This window comes from Polypterus senegalus, chromosome 3 (assembly GCF_016835505.1).
Source record: "Polypterus senegalus isolate Bchr_013 chromosome 3, ASM1683550v1, whole genome shotgun sequence".
Lineage (NCBI taxonomy): Eukaryota > Metazoa > Chordata > Cladistia > Polypteriformes > Polypteridae > Polypterus > Polypterus senegalus.
This window is the reverse complement of record NC_053156.1, coordinates 232,883,873-232,902,524: the sequence shown is the minus strand read 5'-3', so window position 1 is coordinate 232,902,524 and position 18,652 is coordinate 232,883,873. Positions and strand designations below refer to the sequence as shown.

At 37.1% G+C, this 18,652-nt stretch overlaps 1 protein-coding gene across 1 annotated transcript in view; it reads left to right on the top strand.

Annotated features, from left to right (window-relative positions):
• The first annotated feature begins 639 nt into the window (after positions 1 to 639).
• tead3a (TEA domain family member 3 a) overlaps positions 640 to 18,652 on the top strand; it is a 168,312-nt gene continuing 150,299 nt past the window's right edge. Inside the window, exon 1 of the mRNA XM_039748751.1 lies at positions 640 to 716. The gene's annotated coding sequence lies outside the window, so the exon portion shown is untranslated. The remainder of the gene's footprint in view (positions 717 to 18,652) is intronic.

The window sequence follows — 18,652 nt, the reverse complement described above, 5'->3', positions numbered from 1 at the left end:
GTGGTTTCAACATATAAAGGGGTCCTGTACCTGATTCGTATCAAGCTCTCCATTTTCTGAAACTTTACATTTACTTATGGCTTCCTGAGCCGGGCTGCCATTAATAACTGGTTTCACCAGTTAGCTTTTCTCTCAAGAACAAAACCATGGGGGGCTGGGGGTGGCTCTCAGATCCATTCTCCAAGTGACAGACGTCCTGAAACAGATGCACCATTTGACAACTGCCTTCAGCTTCTGCTTTCTTCCCCCCTCGATTGACTGAAGCCAAAGTGGGGCGATCTTTGCTGTGCGCCGTTTTCAGCTGCCTTCAGCCCAGCGGGCACCTTCTTGGCCCACCCAAGTTAGGCCCGGAGAGGCCAGGTCTCCTTCTCCGAAGCTTTCGTGCGCCCTTCCCTTCAATCGAATTCCCCGGCCGTGTAACCCGAGTCGCGGGCCGGCGTGGCTCAGCGCAGCGGGGGCGGGCTTTGGCGGCCACTTTCTTCGTGATTGACGCCCGCGGGCTCGCTCCTCCTCCCCAAACTTTTTTTTCCTCCCTGCCTTCGGTTTTCAGTGTGTTGCGTTGATTTCATACCAAAGTCATACTTTACATTCCACCTTTACTGTCAAAACTCTCCAAAATATTCAGTGAAAATAAGATAAATAAAGCGGCCTAAGTATTCAAAAGTGCGCAAATTTGGAAGTGACTGCGGCCTCGGCAAAAGCGCAGCTTCTGAAAGGTAAGTGAATTTAATCCCCTTTTCTTTGTCTTGTGGGTTCTTTCTCGGAGAGAGAGGGAGACAGAGAGAGAGAAAAGAATCTTTTCACTCTGCAGTTCCTGCTCGCCGTGTGGAAGTTTTCGGATCTTTGTCATTTTTGGCATTTTTTAGTGGAACTCCCCGAACTTGGGAGGGAAGGCACACAACCCAGCTGCTGGAAAATCACTTAGATCTTCTTGATGCTAAAATAAACGAAGCAGATTTGAAGGGAGGCTGATCAGCGGAGATAGGACTTGCTTGTGCCTTTAAACTTTCCCGAGCAGGACGGGATGGCGTGTCTGTGCGGGACGCAATTGTTTGTGCGCGCAGCTGTCGCGACTTGCGCCCTTCGAGCAAACCTCCCACAAGTTGATGGGGACCTGGATTTTCCCTGTACACGCGGACCTTGGCTGAAGAGTAGAAGAGGTGAAGAAAATTACACTTAGAAGTGTCCGCCTTCGATTTTTAACGAACCTTCACGTCTTTACGGGTACGTTCACAATTTTATTGATCGCAGGCTTTTGAAATACATGACTTTGTTCTCTCTGGACGCGGATTTTTTTTTTTTGACTGCGCCTTTGTGTTTTGTCTTTAAAAGTGTGTTTCCACACGCGAAAACAGAAATAACCGCGGGCGTCGAAACTGAAAACCTAACCGGCTAGTTAAATAAGTGGGCAGCTTCGATTTCTGTAATAAATAATTGGAACTTCAGGTTAAGCCGACTTGTTTCTTCTGTTGTTATATAGTCCTCCTCTTTAAAGTTGTTTCCTTGTAAATCGAACACTTTGACAAGCGTCGGGTGATATTCTACACCTAGATTCGCGCGTGCGCTCACAACAGGCAGCGAGACCACCTTCACCCGACCCACTTTATTAACTTGACTAAGGTGTGGATACGAGCGCCACACGTGTCAGCGACTCGAGCCGATACACTCAAGAAATGTTACCGAGTTCGCCGAGATTTGACAAACGATGGCTGCCTTTGTTTGATGAGCAGAGCAGTGATTTCTTTTTTTTTTTTGGTAGGGGGGTGGGGGGATTTCTGCGAGGAACGAAACGCAACGGGTGCCACTGCGATTACTCTTCTTACGCATGTTGGTTTTTTTTTTTGGGCCGCATATCCTCGCGCGAGAATCGCACTCCTGTTGTCCCGCGCGCCAGCGTCTGTGGACTTGCCTTTGAGTGCGCCTGCGCGCCGCCCCAGGTTCGGTCGTAAATTTAGGCTTTTTTGTTTAACTCAACGAGGGCGGTTATTTAAAATGTTTAATTATCGGCCTTTCGCAGTAGATTTTCGAACGTATTTGTTCTGGATCACTTTATGCAAGGGTATGAGTGATTTTGGTAATGGTTGATTCGGATTTTTGTGGATAGTGAATTTTAATTTTATTATCACTATATTTTCTAGTACTGCTCCGTTATTTTGTGCAAAGTTCTCGTTACTAGATTATTATGTATTTATTTTCCTATGCATTATGCCGACTTACTACCTCGGTGTTTTATTCATTGGAGGGTAACAGACTGGGCCCTAGTTCTAAGCATTCTCCATAAGTACTGTAGTCGCTTTTATACACTCATTGACTAACGTGTGAATTGAATGCAACGTGAACCTGGGAGAACATGCTGACTTCACACTGACTTGAGATTTATGGCTTAACGTGGAAGTACAATTAATTCCTAACTTTGGCAATTGGGTATGGGCAGTGTTTTTAAGCCTGCCAGCGTGTATCTTGCACATCCAAATACCGAAAACACACCTAACACAAACATAACAGCGGGTGGATCATCCCGCACGAAACTCTTTGGGGACACCCACAGATAATTCAAGAGTCAGCTAGAGTATTGTGCTACTTTGAACTCCATGAGGGAGCCCCCACTTTGATCCACCATAATTGTCACTCTGCCCAAAACTCTAGGGGGGCACTTATTACAGAATCAAATCCAGGTGTAGTCACCATGGTACTGACTGGTTAAAAACAATATGCAATATTGTCGAGACTGTCTGCATTAGATTTCCTAGGAAGAAGACTGAAAAGAAAGCAGAACTTCTTAAGTACATTTATGTTTGGTAGGATATAGCGGGTTGGATAATGGATGGATGTTTGGTAGAAGGTCTTTCGGCTGTGGCACCCCTACAAAGGTTGTTTTTTCTCCAGCATCTCAACCTTAGAGGTTTTTTTTTTCGTTTTCTTTTTTTCTGTCCTCCCTTCCATCCAACATATCATTGGACTTGAAAACGGATCTGTGTGTATGGACCCAACTTTTTCTATTAACTATGTGTGTTATGTAATTGTTTATTCCTATTTTTCGTTGATCATTTATTCATTTTAGCTATTTCTGATTTGTTTTTTGTTTCTTATAACATTTTCTTTATCATCTTGTAAAGCACTTTGAGCTACATCCTGTGTATGAAAATGTGCTGTAGAAATTAATGTTGTTGTTGAGTAATACATTAACATGTTTAATATTTTGTAAATTGTACTTGCAAATGATAGATGCCCTGATTGTACTTTATAGAGTTTATTTTTTATAAATAGGAAGTGTTCGTAAATTTAAGACATATTTGGCACAATTAGTGCAGTGTCTGTGGTAATGTTTGTTTGTGATAGAGGACTTCAACAGTGTTTATGGTGTTAATTTGCAGACGTGTGTGTAACACAGAGAATCGCAGTGTAGACCAGAAGAGAGAGAACCAGAAATCTAGAGGGTAGTGGCCACAGTGGTGGCAGATATTCATTTCAGCAAATTTTGTAAATGAGAGTCTATAAAGGTACCACTTTGTAATTAGCACACACTTGTTCAAATCACGTCTCTTTTACTACTTTTGCTTTCAGAACAAACTTTTCTCATCAAGCACTATGGGTACTTGTGTACTAAATGGACGGCTAATGCCCTTTTCTATTATCGTGATGCAAATCGGATTTTCGTTTTTAACATTAGGCACCCAAAGGGGACATTAACATTAGGGACCTATAGGCAACTATGCTCCACCTCCACTAACTTTAAGGTTAGTATTTGTGGTTGGGGTGGGTCAGTCTAATAATTTTAAACTCCAAAAATTAAGCAACCGGGTGCCTCCCCCACAGAGCCCAACACTGGAATGGGCAGGAACTGCCGTCCGTTTAGTACACAAGTACCGCACTATGTTTCATATAAGCTGACCTTGATGTGAATAAGAAAGTATTATTTGATACCTGTCATTCAGACTGAGCACAGTAAAAACAATCCTGTGATTTCAGAAATAATACATATGTGGAGGTTTTTGAAATAGCATTATTAGATAAAAGATTCTGTCAACTGGCCCCAGGTACTCAGAAGAGCTGTAACCAAAACCTGCACACCGTGGCCCAGCAGAACCACGGTTATCCCTGCCATAGACTGTTATCTGTGAGCAAGACAATGTAAACCAGGCAGTGCAGGTGATGGAATGGATTTGATACACTGTCTGGAAGTAATGCTAAGCTATCTGAAGATGAACTATGGTTGTATACCTGGTTATACATCATGGTACAGTGCAGTAAGGCAAAAATGTGGATGAATGATGAAAGAGAATTTTTTCTTTACCTGTTAATTTTTATTTTCACAAATTTATATTTATTTGTTAAACATTTCATTTTTTTGCCTTGCACTACTGTTTCAATAAACTAAAACAATTTAAATGCCCAGTGGCACGATGGTGTACTGTTAAGTAATGTTGCTTCACAGATCCAGAGTATTAGGTTTATATCTTCTGAAGAAGGTAACTTAGTCCAATGTGAGCAGTCAAGACCTTTGTTGAACTCCTTGGTTTTTATTTTGTTTTTTTTTCTGCCTTGTAACCACCACTGCCTGGAGGGGCCACAGTCCCCTGCAACCATGAATTGGAATTAGCAGGTTTTGAAAATGAATGAATTATAGTCCCCGGCATTTTGGGTTTCTCATTTCCTCTAATTAGAAGTCAGACTGTAAAACTGCTTTCGAACATGATTACATAACTGATAACATCTATTCTCTCAGCCGCAAATTGTTTTGTACTACTTTAAATTCTGCACAATGACATGGAAAAACATTGGTGGAACCATAATAACTTAGGAATAAATAGAATAATGTGTTAATTAGTTATGTTGAAGTTGATATTCTCATTTCTTAGAAATGTACAAACTTTAATTTTTCAAATCTGTTTCCCAAAGTGAGCACAATCTCTGTTCAATGCTTGTGTTTATATATTTCTGGAAATGAAACTTGAGCATTTGAAATTACTTGAAGAGAGTCAGTGATGGGACTAAACTTGCTCTCTTATACTTCTACACTCTTGATTCTCTGCAGTGCTACTTCCTATTTGAATCCAATATTGCCAGCAGTTTGTCTGCGTAATATTTTAATTATGTTGAGTATTTGAGGCTTTTGTGGTGCATTGTTGGCTCACAACTTTGATTCTAACTGCAAGAGCTAAACACATTTTCCTCCTTGAGCAGAGCTGGGTAGATTACTTGTATGACTAACCTTGATGAAGCAAGTTCATGTTCCATTCCTATCTTAGAGAATGAGTCATTTGATCCGGTAAAGGTGAAACTAGGTTTATTGTATTTAAAATAACTCTACAAATAAACCTTGTTTCTTGTTAAGCATTTTGCCACCTACAGAAAGCGTCAACACCTCGATATTTAGGAAAGCCACTTTAACAAGAGAGCAGCTTTTGTGTCTCTTAGAAAAGTAAAACATGGAAAGGGCACCACCTTGTTTTTTAATCACTTAATGTTTACATGTATTAATTATTTCTTTTGATTACAGAATGCTGCCATTTTTTAGGCAGCAAAGAGCTCAAAGTATTTACATGTTGCACGTTTGACACCTAGACTGGCTTTCTACATAGTAATAGGATTACTGTTATGATCTTTTCATGAGAATGACTACTTGTTGAATAACTTTGTGTTGCAAATTTTATCCAGGCATCTGTATGCAAGTCCAGCGTTCTGTGCATTATTAGAAGTATGGAAATATTAAAGTTACATACACACACATTTGCTGTTTTAATTAGGTTTTAAGAAGATTTGAGTAATAAAATTCCTCACGATAGAACTATGCCCTTCCACAAACATGAGCTTGGCTAAGCAGGTTCATTAATAAATGAATGAGGATTCTTTATAAGCCCAAATAACACTGGGAAAGAGAAAAACAAAATTCTGAGTTCTGGTTTCAGTTCTCTAGGATCATTCAGCTTCCACGGTTTGTTATGTATACACTACAGTACAAAGTAAAGCAGGCAAGCATCACAAAGTCTGGCAAAATGCAGAGTCCATCTTTAGTAATGGGAGATGCACTTTAAAGTCTCATACCAAAACCAGGGACATTACTATGATCAAAATAAAATTTACACCAGCTGCCCCTGCAAGACACCAAATGGAAAAGGAATAGCAAAGAGTTAGTTACTCAAAACAGTAACTACAATAATTAAAAATCAATACGAGCATTCTCTGCACGGTCTCTAGAAAATGATAGACTATTCTAAAATGATTAAATAGTGCACTGGTTCACATCTCATATACATTAGGTAGGTAGCTAAATTCAGAGTTTATACTCCATACAGCTGAAGTCTCTGCTGCTTAGTCTACTTTTATATGTACTGGGAATTGAAATTTGCATCTTGTGATCATAGTCTTCACACTTAATAATGGGCATTGTTAGGTTCAATAAGTTGAAGAGTATACTCTAAATTTATCTTGAAGCCAGCGTACTGATTGAAGAATTGATATTATATGGCCATAGTGGCTAGCTGCGGTTATGATCCTTGTTATGTTTTGAATTGTGGAGTAGAAATATAAACCATTTCAACAGTCTGTCAGTAAACCATAACCACCATCATTTCTGCAAAATTCAAACGAATAAACTTCATTTTTAATATCAAGCATTTAAAAAAAATCCCTTTTAAACAGTAAGTTTTTACTGTATTTTTAATAGCATAACATAAATATTTATATAGTGCCTTTTCTGTGCTTAACGCATATACAGTATAGAGTACTTGTTTTCCTTCTCACATCTTTGCTTCAGCCTGTTCTCTAACTCGCCATTCCAGATTGTTGCCTTTTGTTATATATCTTCTGTAAATGCAGACAATTACTTTAAAATTTGTTTGCTTGTCCACTGATTTAGTTTATAAATATTTTGAGGAGTAAATTTGTCCTTAAAAGTTGTTGTTTTAATTCTTTTTAGACATTAAGTTTACAGCCAATTTGTGGAAACGTTTACTTGAGTCTTTAGAGCTATGTAAATGTCTATTTAAAAATGAAAATTCTTCCTTGGAAATTTTTTAAAATAAAGAAAATTGAGACCATTTTTTTATCAATGTGTCATGTTTTTTTGTGAGATGGTGTGTTATGAGAGAGTCTACAGTACATTTAAAAAGACTCAAAGAAAATATAAATAGACCATAGCTGTTCCATCATGCATTTATTTCTGACGTTGTGTTTTTTATGGGTTATCTATTGATGCACACACAAAACACTGTGCAGTTGGAATCCAAAGTATATTCACTCACCATTGTCACTACAGGGGTGCTACTTAAAAAAATATGTGCACTTTCATTCCATAAAATTCAAGTGTGACCTTTTAACTTAATCCTCTTTCCAACTTGGTTCATACCCCCTGCCTCATCCTGGTATGCAGCAGCACGCTAACAAGTGTAGGATATTTAGCTTCACCCAGCTTCAGTGTGTGCAGCAGCAGTTTACAAGATCGTAATGATGGTTACGGGTTGTGTTCCTCCAACAGCTTCTCAACTTGACAGCTAATCCTTGGATCTCTGTTCATCACTTGTGCTCCATTGGTTTTTGTGGTGTTAGCTGTTCAGAAGGGCTCTGTGTTAAAGCCCCCTTTATTTCCATTGTTCTTTCATTTCTTGACAGGGCATTTTCTACTGCTTCATTCATTCAGTCAGTCTAGTTTATTTATCACTCGGGCTATTACAACGCATTTCACATAGCAAATTTGTTAACAATATGTTAACAGTAGGTTAGCAGTATGATCCATTATTAAAGAGTGGAGGATAAACTGTACTGGGAGAAAGTATTGAGAGACTTGGAACAAACTGCATATGTCTTTTCACTGCATTTACAATAACATTCTCAAACGTACTTTATCCTATCTCGCAGCTCTGACCACAGAGACAGGAAATATTCCTGGGCAGGGTGCCAGTATAATACAGGGCCCTCTTCACTCTCACACAGGGTCAATTTGGCTTAATCTGGTCGCCTTTGAGAGGAAAACCCATGGAGACACAAGGAGACCATGCAAACTCTGCATGTACAGTGACCAAGAGCAGGATTTAAACCCATTTCTAAAATTTCATATTTGTCAACTTTCATTGATTTGTGAACTTACCTATCTCTGTGGGATTTGAATCAGTGAAAATAGTTTATGAAACTTGGGAGAGTTGTTTTGTCAAAATGAGGAAATGCTTGGTATTAGTCGTAAACCAGCACTTCTTTCCTCTCTCTTCAGTGGTGGATTTTTTTGAAGGAGTGAAATTAATTTCTTAGATGTTTTGAAAGTATAAATCACATTGTAGATGAACAGTGTCTCACCCTTCTAAGATATAAATGGAAGGGCAACCCTCTGGTTATTTGAAGGTTCCAAGATGTATGTCATTATGTTTGTGGCATATTGTGCCATAAATAGCTGGGATATAATTACCTGACGTACCCAGCTCATGTCAATAGTCCAGATCCACTTTCAAGCTATTTGCAAATGCTTGGCATGGATTGCTGAATCAGAGCAGGATTCCTCAAATAAAAACATCAGTGGAAGAAAGCATATACCTGTGTTATTGTAGTTTTATTCTGTTTCTTTGTCTTTAATAAGCAGTTTTAAACAAATTGATCTTCCTGTACTATTTGCTGGGTGTAGATGGTGGTATAATGAGAAAAGACAATGGCCGAAAAATAAAGCAATGAGAAAGTTCCTGGGTCACTTGCATTACTGATTTCTTTCTTTTTTTTGTCTTGTAACATTAACCCATCTGCTGCTTTCACATTTTGCAAAATGCATATTCATCATCAACTGGTGGTTTGCTTAAGAAATGTTTATTTCTGTAACAAGCTGTTAATCCTCCCTGACATTGGGCCTTTTTGATATGTGATGCCAGTTCAGCTTCTAGTCAATCTTAACATGCATTCAGGTTGCATTGTTTTACTGAAAGACTTTAGCAATATTCATCATAATATTTTTGCAGCCCTTAATATTTAAGTAAGGAGTCAAATGTTTGTGTTAAAGTGTAACCAAAGCCTAGCATTCTGTAAACGCAGTATTATGTTAAAAAAAAGCACTTCCATTCCTGATTTTGATAAAACTCAAATGCACAAACCAGGGACATTTAGCTGTAGCAAGTTCAAGGACATCTGCTTGTGAAGGGTATGGGTGATAAAGTCATAAGCACAGGCTGCAGTGTGGCTCATTTTTCACCTTTGCATTGCACTCCAGTTACTTGTTTGAGCCATTGTTCAGTAGTTGTGTGTGAATTATATTGCTCTGATTTGCTTATGAAGTCCCCATTTTATCACCTAATCTCCAAGAATATCTAGCTGCAGAAGCAGGGAGTGTGCTTTTGGGATTTTCAAGGCTTATTCCAAAATCTGCAAATTTGCTTTCTCTTGCTTATTTCAGGACACTTCCCAATTGTGAATATGGCGAAATTAGGCATAGACTGTAAAGCTTTAAAACACCATTTCTTTTAATAAAAGTGTAATATTTTGAGCAATGACAGAGGCAGATTATGAAAGCCAAAATACTTTTAAAAATGTCAATTAACATTATATCAAGTTGCAGCAAGGTGCAAGTTTTGTATCCTTGATGTTTACTTACTGATATTTATTCATCTAGACAACTATTACATAAATCAACATTCAATCATTACAGAGTTAGAATGTTATGATTTCTTGAATCTTGCTTTGTGGCTGGGACATTTTACTTCAGGGTCTTCTAGTGGGTCATAGAGAATATACAGCACTGTTTAGCTGAAAGGGTTGAGCATAATTATTTAAAATTTATATTAATTTCAATTAACTAAAATAGGGTCTCCAACCAAAGGTCATTTATACTGCTGCCCCTGTGAACTGAAGAAGAACTAAAAATGCCATGGATTCAAGATCATCAATCAAGAGAAACATGGTTATCAATGGATTGAACTATGCATGCTAAGCACATGCCAAAATTGATGTATAACATAATATTACAGAAAAATGTAACTGGGCAAGTAATTGTTCTCTTAAAAATCAAAAGGCAAATGTAAAGAGTTGCCAACAGTCAAATGTATGTTTATTAGTTGCCTCTCAGTGACATGATTCACTACCTCTGTGTGACAGGCTAAAAGGTAATGCCTAATATTGCCATACTTCTAATGAGTTGGTAGATACTGATACAAATGCATTTCCTATACCAGATTGTTCTCTTTTGTTGTCCTTAATGTTTATAATTCACTTAACGTGTTTCTTAAGAGAAAGGGCCTAGGTTATAGTGCCGTCAATGGCTTTGATATTTCAGAAGTACTATGTATCCAAGTACTTGTATATATACACGATATTTGTAGTTAATTTTTTCACCAAAGGTCAAATATTACTGGAGTGCAGTATGGTGTAGTGGTTAAGGCTCTGGAGTTCAAACTTCAAACCCTGAGGTTGTGGGTTCATATCCTGCTGCTGACACTTTGTTGAAAATGTTGTAAGTTTCCTTGGATGAAGATGTCAAGTATTGATAGGTCACTGGAAGCGCTTACTCTTGATTATGGTATATTCAATTGTGCATGAGTATTAGAGAAGTTTTTGCTTTTTCTAGTGGCTTTGCTTTTGTTAATGGTCATTGCAAACACAGATTTCAGGAAACTGTATATTTTTTCAATTTTAATGTGTAAACAGCAAGACTAATGTGAAAGTTGAGTATTATGAGATGTGCAGGATTTGTATTTTCTTTTATTCCTTTTATGCAAGTGTTTTGTTTTGATGTTTGTCATCACTTGTATGTGGTCTCAATTTAAAGAGGCAAATGTGCATGGGTATGTATATATATTCAGTTTAAGCAGAGGCGCATGTAAATATAAACCACTTGAAACCTGTTTGTAATTCTGCAAATACATTTTTCCTGCTTTTAATTTAAAATTAAAATTTAAATAAAATAATTCAGTTAACAACAACACTACAAGTTAATATCCTTGTAATCCACAGATGCAGTTGGTCATTTCTCCATACGTGTTTCTCAATTATATATAACATCTATTCACGGCTATATGTGTGTATGTATTTACTACTTGCATTAAAAGTATTACAGTCAAAGAATGCTAGCATAGGTACAGTTTTTACCCTGAAATATTGCAATGTTGGGTCAGAAATTTGGGCTGGCGCGTCTTTTACAGTTTTCACCTGATGAAATGAGGGAGCTGTGCAAATTTTTCCAGAGAATGTCCCAATGGTGTGGATTTGTATACTGGACTTGTATACACAAATAAATAGATTTTAAGCTGTATGTATTAGATAATAGGACTGAAAAATGTCTAAGTAATGTATACTTCAAAAATATGTCCATTTGTCAAAATTGCATATTAACCATAACACCATTTAATGTAATATTGTGTAATATACTGTATATTTGATTAGCTTTTTCCAGATTTAAAAAAGTCCCAGTAAAACAAGTTTGTGGGTTTTTTTATTTTAAAATTTAGCTTCAAAACCGTAGAACTCTTCTCTCATTGTAAAAAGGAAGAGGTAGACATTAGTGGTGTGTGAAATATATACATTTAACAGTATGGAAGCAAAGCTAATTACGTCCAATTTTGAAGTGAGGTATCTGCTGCATAATTATATTGTAAACACTACTGTTTGTAAATGTAATGTAACCTCCATTTATAAAGCTATCCCCTTTGTCTGTTATGGAGACAAGCTGCTGGAAATGGTCTACGAGTCTGTAGTAGCCAGTGGGTGTTATATGCTGCAGTTGTCTGGGAAAGCAACCTGAGCTGAAAAGAAGCACAATGCCTGATCAAACTTATTAGAAAAGCCTGCTCTATCACCGGGTCAACCCTGGACACACTGGATGCTGTTGTGGAAAACAGGATGATGGCAAAATTGGTTGCCATCATGAAAAATCCCCTTTATCCACTCCAGGAGATGCTGTCTTAGCAATTTTAGCTACAGACTCCTTCTACCATGATGTGCTGATAACTACCTCGGTATTTTCTGTCCTTTCTGTCCACTGCTATCAGCTAATTCAATGCTTCCACCCAATGTAACTGTTAGGTTTGTTTATTTTATTGATTGATTGATTTGTTGTGTTATCTGTCCTGTCAGTCTGTACCCTTATGTGTTTTTTTTTTCTTCTTCTTCTTTTTCTTTAATGATTCTGCTGCTGTATGCACCTGAATTTCCCCGTGGGATTAATAAAGTTTATCTAATTTAATCTTGTAACAGAACTCTTTTAAAATAGTAATCTTGAATTAGAACCTGTGCTTGCAATGCATCTTGCCCATAAATATTTGGAGAGGGATTTTGAATTTACCTTCACATTTGATTAATCTGCACTATACATTGATTCATTTTTAAAATTAAATGTTTTTTTCTAATAAGATATTTTTCGAATATCTAAACTAAGCCCATGAGTATTATAGGCTGTACCATAATGATAGATGCAGCCTCCTTTGGCCACATTCTTTTTTTACAATTCATATGCTAATCTGTGTACTTTTTGTTTTGCCCTTGGTTTCTCAGATTTTCTTCCGTTTATTACTATGTTAGTGTTTATCTTGGATGGCACTCCCTCCTTCAGCAGTGAATCTAGTTTTACTCAACTGTTAAAATACTAAACTATTTAAAATTTGGGGAAATGCTTAATTGGATTTTTTTAGATTTTAGAATTTTGGTTTTTGTTCTCTGCATTCTGACTTTTTATGTAATAACGTGGAGGTACAAATATGAAAACAAAATCAGCAATTAGAATCTTCTTTTTTTGTTAATCATTGTTCTCTGCAAAGTGTTCCTCCAAAGTGAGAATTCAGTAGCTGGTGTAGATTACAGGTTTGCTTCCATTGGGATTCATCTCTGAATGTAGTGATTTGCCAGCAAGTTTTGTGCTTTTACGGTAGTTTGTGGTACTGTTTATACCAAGAAAAACTTAGCTTTATTTTCCCCTCAACTTGTATTTGTTTGTAGTCCTTTAAAAAAGGAAACCTATACTTCAGGATAGTATTACCTGCATTTAGTTTACAGATAAGAGCATTGAGAGTTTTGGTGAGAGTTTGCTAATATGGTTACAGGTTTGTCATTAGAATTCTTTAGGTGAGCTTGATTTGCTCAATAACATTTGACACATCATATATTATTACTTTTGAAAAATACAGTATGCTGAATGCATTTTAAGTATTAAAGTAATAGAATATAATTAAAATATGAATTAAATGCATTTCAAATGCATTTATGCCACTTCTTGCTCAAGGTCACTTTTATGTGTGTTTTATTTTCTGCACTGGTAATAGTGAAACACAAACTGTCACAAGATTGTCCTGTCAGGTCACATTCTTTGTGTAGGCATGTACTTAACAGAAGGAAATACAGTTTTATGTGTGAGTTGATGAGTTGTACTGCATATTATCTGCGTAGACTGGGGAACATTTGTCAGTCAGATTTTGAAACCTAATCTGCTCCTTTTTTATTTCCTAGTAAATGTTAGGAAATTATCAGAGTGGAGGGAGACTGATTATTTGTACTGCATTATTTTTTTCTAGAAAGATGGACACCGTCCAATACCTAAACTAGATGTACTATAGGACCTGAATTTCACTGTGGAGGAGGACTAGACCTCTCAACTATGAAATTAAACAGCAAATGGACAAGATTTTAGAGACAATGAGCGTATTACAGTGAGGAGTTTACAATAGTATATAGTCATAATACAATGCTAAATGTATCTTAACATGTGCACATAGTAGATTTAAATAATGCCTAATAATCAATGTCAATGCTTCACAAACTAGTAAGCACTGAGAATATTTAGGATATTCTCATTTACAACAGCTCTATAAAGCCGCTTTTATTACATGACCAGGGGATGTTTTTTTTCAGCTATCTCCTGTTATGATTAAGCAGTTTAAAATTCGATTGATGATAGGTTTCATTTAAGTTTGCTTTACAGACCCCAATTGCCTTGATACATTGCATTGATATCTAATATAGAATGATGGCTGTATTAAAGCATAAACATCAGATAAGACTATGTGCAGAATAGACATCTTCTACAATATTAAAATGATACATAAAATAATACATAGTTATTTTCCTTGTCATTAAATAATGCATCTCTTTCCAATTAACATTTATGTAATGGTCCAAGGGAGTTGACCATTGATTAGGGATGGGTATTGTAGCTGCTGGTGTGGAAGGCAGGATCAAGCACAAGTCAAACGTGTGCCAAAAGAAATCTCTCAATCCAAAAGTTCGTTTTAAAAGATTTAGTGAAAATTCAAAGCAAATAGTCCACAAAAGCATGAAAAAAGGTAGTTACACATGTAGATTAAAAGGCAAAAAATATTGGAAAAAATGTATCCTCTCTAAATTTAGCTTTTCTTGTCAAACTTTAGTTGTTTCTATACTTAACGATGCTTTACTTCATCTTCAGTATACTCTAAATGTGTGGCACTGCACATTTAATAGAACACGTAGTCCTTCATACTGCTGGACACATAAGGCACGGTTTAAAACCGTGTGCCCTCCATTACTTAGACTTGGCAATCTATAATCATAGAGGCAAGAAACAGTTAGAATATACCAATTCAAATCAACTTGTGGGGGTTGTAAGAATCTCCCATAGACTATGCACTAATAACTAGCAAATGGCTCTTATAGGTATGATTAGGATTTTATCTATACTGATACTCTTATCGATAATACTCTCCATAATGTGGTGCAAAAAATAAAGACATGATGTGAGGTGATTCTCTTCAGTGGTTATGGCAACTTTTAACATACTGGCAAGCTCATTGATGATGTTTTCTCTTCTCAACCTCATAGCAAGTGGGTATGAAGGTGTTCGAGAATGTATCTCTTAACGGGGCGTGGAAACTGAGGTTAAGGGCTGTCATCATCTCCCTACAGTTGAAAAAAATTAAAACTTTTTGACAATTGAGATAACTAATTATGTCAATTTTTTACATTGCTTAATATTTTTGTAAATTAACTTATCCCTGGTTGTCAGGAGAGTTCAGTTCAAACTTAAGGTAAGTACTTAGCAGTTAATTACTTATTCTATGCCTGTAGTTCCCAGACTCAGTCCTGGAGACCCCCAGTGCCTGCAGGTTCTTTTTTCTTATAACCAGATTCATAATAAGTGATAATAATTCATAATAAATGATCTCATTTAGTTAGGTGGTTGTTTTTTTTCCCCTCTTATTATGCATTCAGAAAAGCACAGCAGTGTGACTTTTACATTATAAGATATCTAGGTATTTAGGTATTCTTTGCTATAGCTTTAAATGTGTCATTCTTTTTTTCCCTATCAGTTTTCCGTTATTCTGTATATTCTCCTTCATTTTATCCTAAGAATGACAATTTAAAAACAAGCAAAACAGACACCCGGGCAAACAACACTAAATGATGAAAGGCTGCAACTGCTTCAGCATCCGACCCACTAATTAGTCAATAGTGGAAAGGTAGAATGGAAATCAGGATGAACATAAAGTTAAAAAAAAAAAAAATCCACGTATAAATGGTTAATTTTTATGTATTAACACACTTTTTTAATTTCTTCATTGACCCCAAAACATGGAAACTGGGAAATAACAGCTCCCTTAATTAGGCTAGGAGTCCAATTAAAATCAGAGGTTTGTTGAAGCAGAAACCAGCATCCTCAGGGGATCCGCAGGACTGCATTTGGGAACCATTGTGCTATGCTAAGCATACCTAAACCAACTTGACTCTACTGTGACGAAGGGCTGTAAATCTTTGACCATAAACTTCGCAACAGACCTGTGACATTCTACTGTTTTTCCTTCGTCATTTTTCCTCGTTGAGCGATGGAGAATGGGGTGTACTTGGGTGTCTGAATTCTAATATCCACTGATGAAGCTGCAGCTGCTGCATGACTGACATTGTTTGAGCGCAAATTAAATTTGATGCTTACTTTGTATGACCTGAGTGAATAACTGCAGACTTCCTTTTATAGCGATAATGAGTGTTACCTTGACTTGACGATGACAAGACAGTTGCATTTTCAGTTTGGCTGATTTCAGCAGCATTGGAGCTGAGAGGCTGAACAGAGTATGTTTCAGCATCTGCTTTCTTGAAGCAGTCAAACATGCTGCACTGCTTCTCATTTGTATAATCTTGTACTTGTAGGTGTTTCATGAGGTTGCCAGTGTTATTCCTTTGCATGCATCTGTCTAACACATGCATTTAGTTGCATTATCATTACATATACTAAAATGAGCCCACATTATTGAACATGATTGGGCAGGACCGAATGTAAACACTCAGTTACTCGAATAAAACGTGACTACCTGATACATGCAGTGTTGTCATCATTAGGGGAGAGTTAGGAATTTAAAAATGCTGCTAATGTTAGAATGAATAAATATTACAAAAGTACCATTAGCAGCACCATTTTTCCATCTTACTGATATTTTGGTACCGACCAGTCCATAACCGGTACCAAATTAACACAGATTTTCAATACCCATCGCTACTATTGGTTATGAAATATTATCCAGCTTGCAATAAAAGTCTTTATATCAGTTTCACCCTTAAGTCATGTTCTTCTCGTAACTCCATATGTGGCTCGTTAGTATGTAACGGCATTATTAGACCAGACCTTTTTTTGTAGTTCTGTTTGTAAACAGTGTCATGAGCTGAGACGGACAGCTTTCTTGACAGTAAGGAAGTTCTGAGGCCCTGACTTCCAGAATTTATTTTGAAATGAACTTTACATCTTATTTCATTACCATTGTAAGTTATACATAGATACAAACACAACCTTTTGGCTGGAAATTTGTCTCAATTTTGTACTTGCCAGAATGATATAATCACTGTATTTAGTGGCTGATCATAAAATCTATTTCCTTATGTGATCTCTTTTATTGTGTTTCCCAGCCAGTGATAGAGCTTGACATCTCAAATTTCTAAACCATTATTAAGGAGAAAGATAAAATGGTTACCATTTGCAGCTGATTTTTGGTTATATGAACGTTCTCTTAAACAACATGTGAAACATGTCTGTACTTCTAATCTAGTATTATCACATGGATATAATTCTCACATTAGCCGTTCATCTAGTGTTTTTTTTTTTTTTTATTATATAAAGTTTAAAAGAACAGCAGAGTTGACCCAGTTTACGTTAAGTGAAATGTGTTCTTATGTGATTTCCCCAACTAAAATATAAGACCTGTACCTATTAGACTTTTTTTAAAAGAAACCCTATGGCACACAGTGATTTCAAATAATTGATATTAACCATCTGTTTAAACAGTTTTATTAGTGAATAAGAACTGTAGGAACACGTTTGCTTTCAGGACGAGGTAAAGATCATCCATCCATCCATCCATTTTCTAACCCGCTGAATCCGAATACAGGGTCACGGGGGTCTGCTGGAGCCAATCCCAGCCAACACAGGGCACAAGGCAGGAACCAATCCTGGGCAGGGTGCCAACCCACCGCAGGGTAAAGATCATGTTTTTGCTTAAATTCAGTGTCAGAGTTATGTCTTGAAACAACTCGCAATGAGTTTTATATGGAAGGCATGTTATATGTAAGGACTGTAGTTGCTGAAATCTCCTCACTACAGTGTTGCTGGGGCTATTATTTTAAATGAGCTGCTTTCAAATTTTCATATTGATTCCATGCCTCATATTGCATTGCTTGTGTACTGCAAGGTTAGGGGCGTTTTGGCGAAGAGTTGATATGAAGAATGTCAAAATAAAAACATTGGTATTGTGTGAAAGTAAATAAAAACCATATACTGCTCTGTTACAGTGTGCCCCCTTAAAAAATTCACAGTCAAATTAATTCAGATCACATTCAGGATTGGATGTCACAATGTCTTTAACCCTTTGCAATGTTTTTGCCATAAAGATATGAAAAGTGCTCCAATTTATTGAAAATGAGTTATTTTGTATAAATGCAACAAAGATCTGTGAGTATTACATGTTCATATTCATTTTATCTCCGTTAGCATCATGTTTAGTAGAAACTGTGCCACACAGACATGAAGAGGGGGGGTACGGCAGAGTGGCAGTAGTGCTGCTCCCTCGCGGTGAGGGGTCCCCAGGTGTACGTTATGGCAGGTGTGACGAGGCTCCAAAAACTGGATGTATGAATGGGTATCGCACAGATTAAACTTACAGTAAATACAGTATTGTGTAAATGTTGGGTTAGTGATCTGGTGGTTGGAGGCACGAACACAGAATTCAGTGGATGTTCTTTTGAGCGGGCTTTCTTTATTGCATGCGTGCTATCTCTGTCTGATGTACCAAACCCCCAGTTCCTATCCTTCCTTTTTCTTTCTCCACATAACCAATCACCACACGATTAAAGTCTTTGTGAAATTAAAACTAGTTATAAACTTAGACCACAGAGTGTTCAGAACTTTAAAAAAAAATCTGCATTATACATATTTAATTACATACCATCCATTCAGGGTTGCACCCATCCCAGCAATCATTGTGTGCGAGGCAGGAAGGGGTGCCAGCTCATCATAGGGTGAAGACGAGCAATACATACACTAGCAAGGTCAATATAGCATAACAAAACCCCACCTCCTACATGACATTGCAAGGAAACTGAAGCACGCAGAGTAAGCCCACCAGAAAAACATGCAAATTCAAGGCAGGGAACACCTGGAACCCCCGTGCTGCAAGGCAGCAGTGCAACCTCCATGCCACCGTGCCCCCACATGATTAATACATGCTTTAATACATTTCAC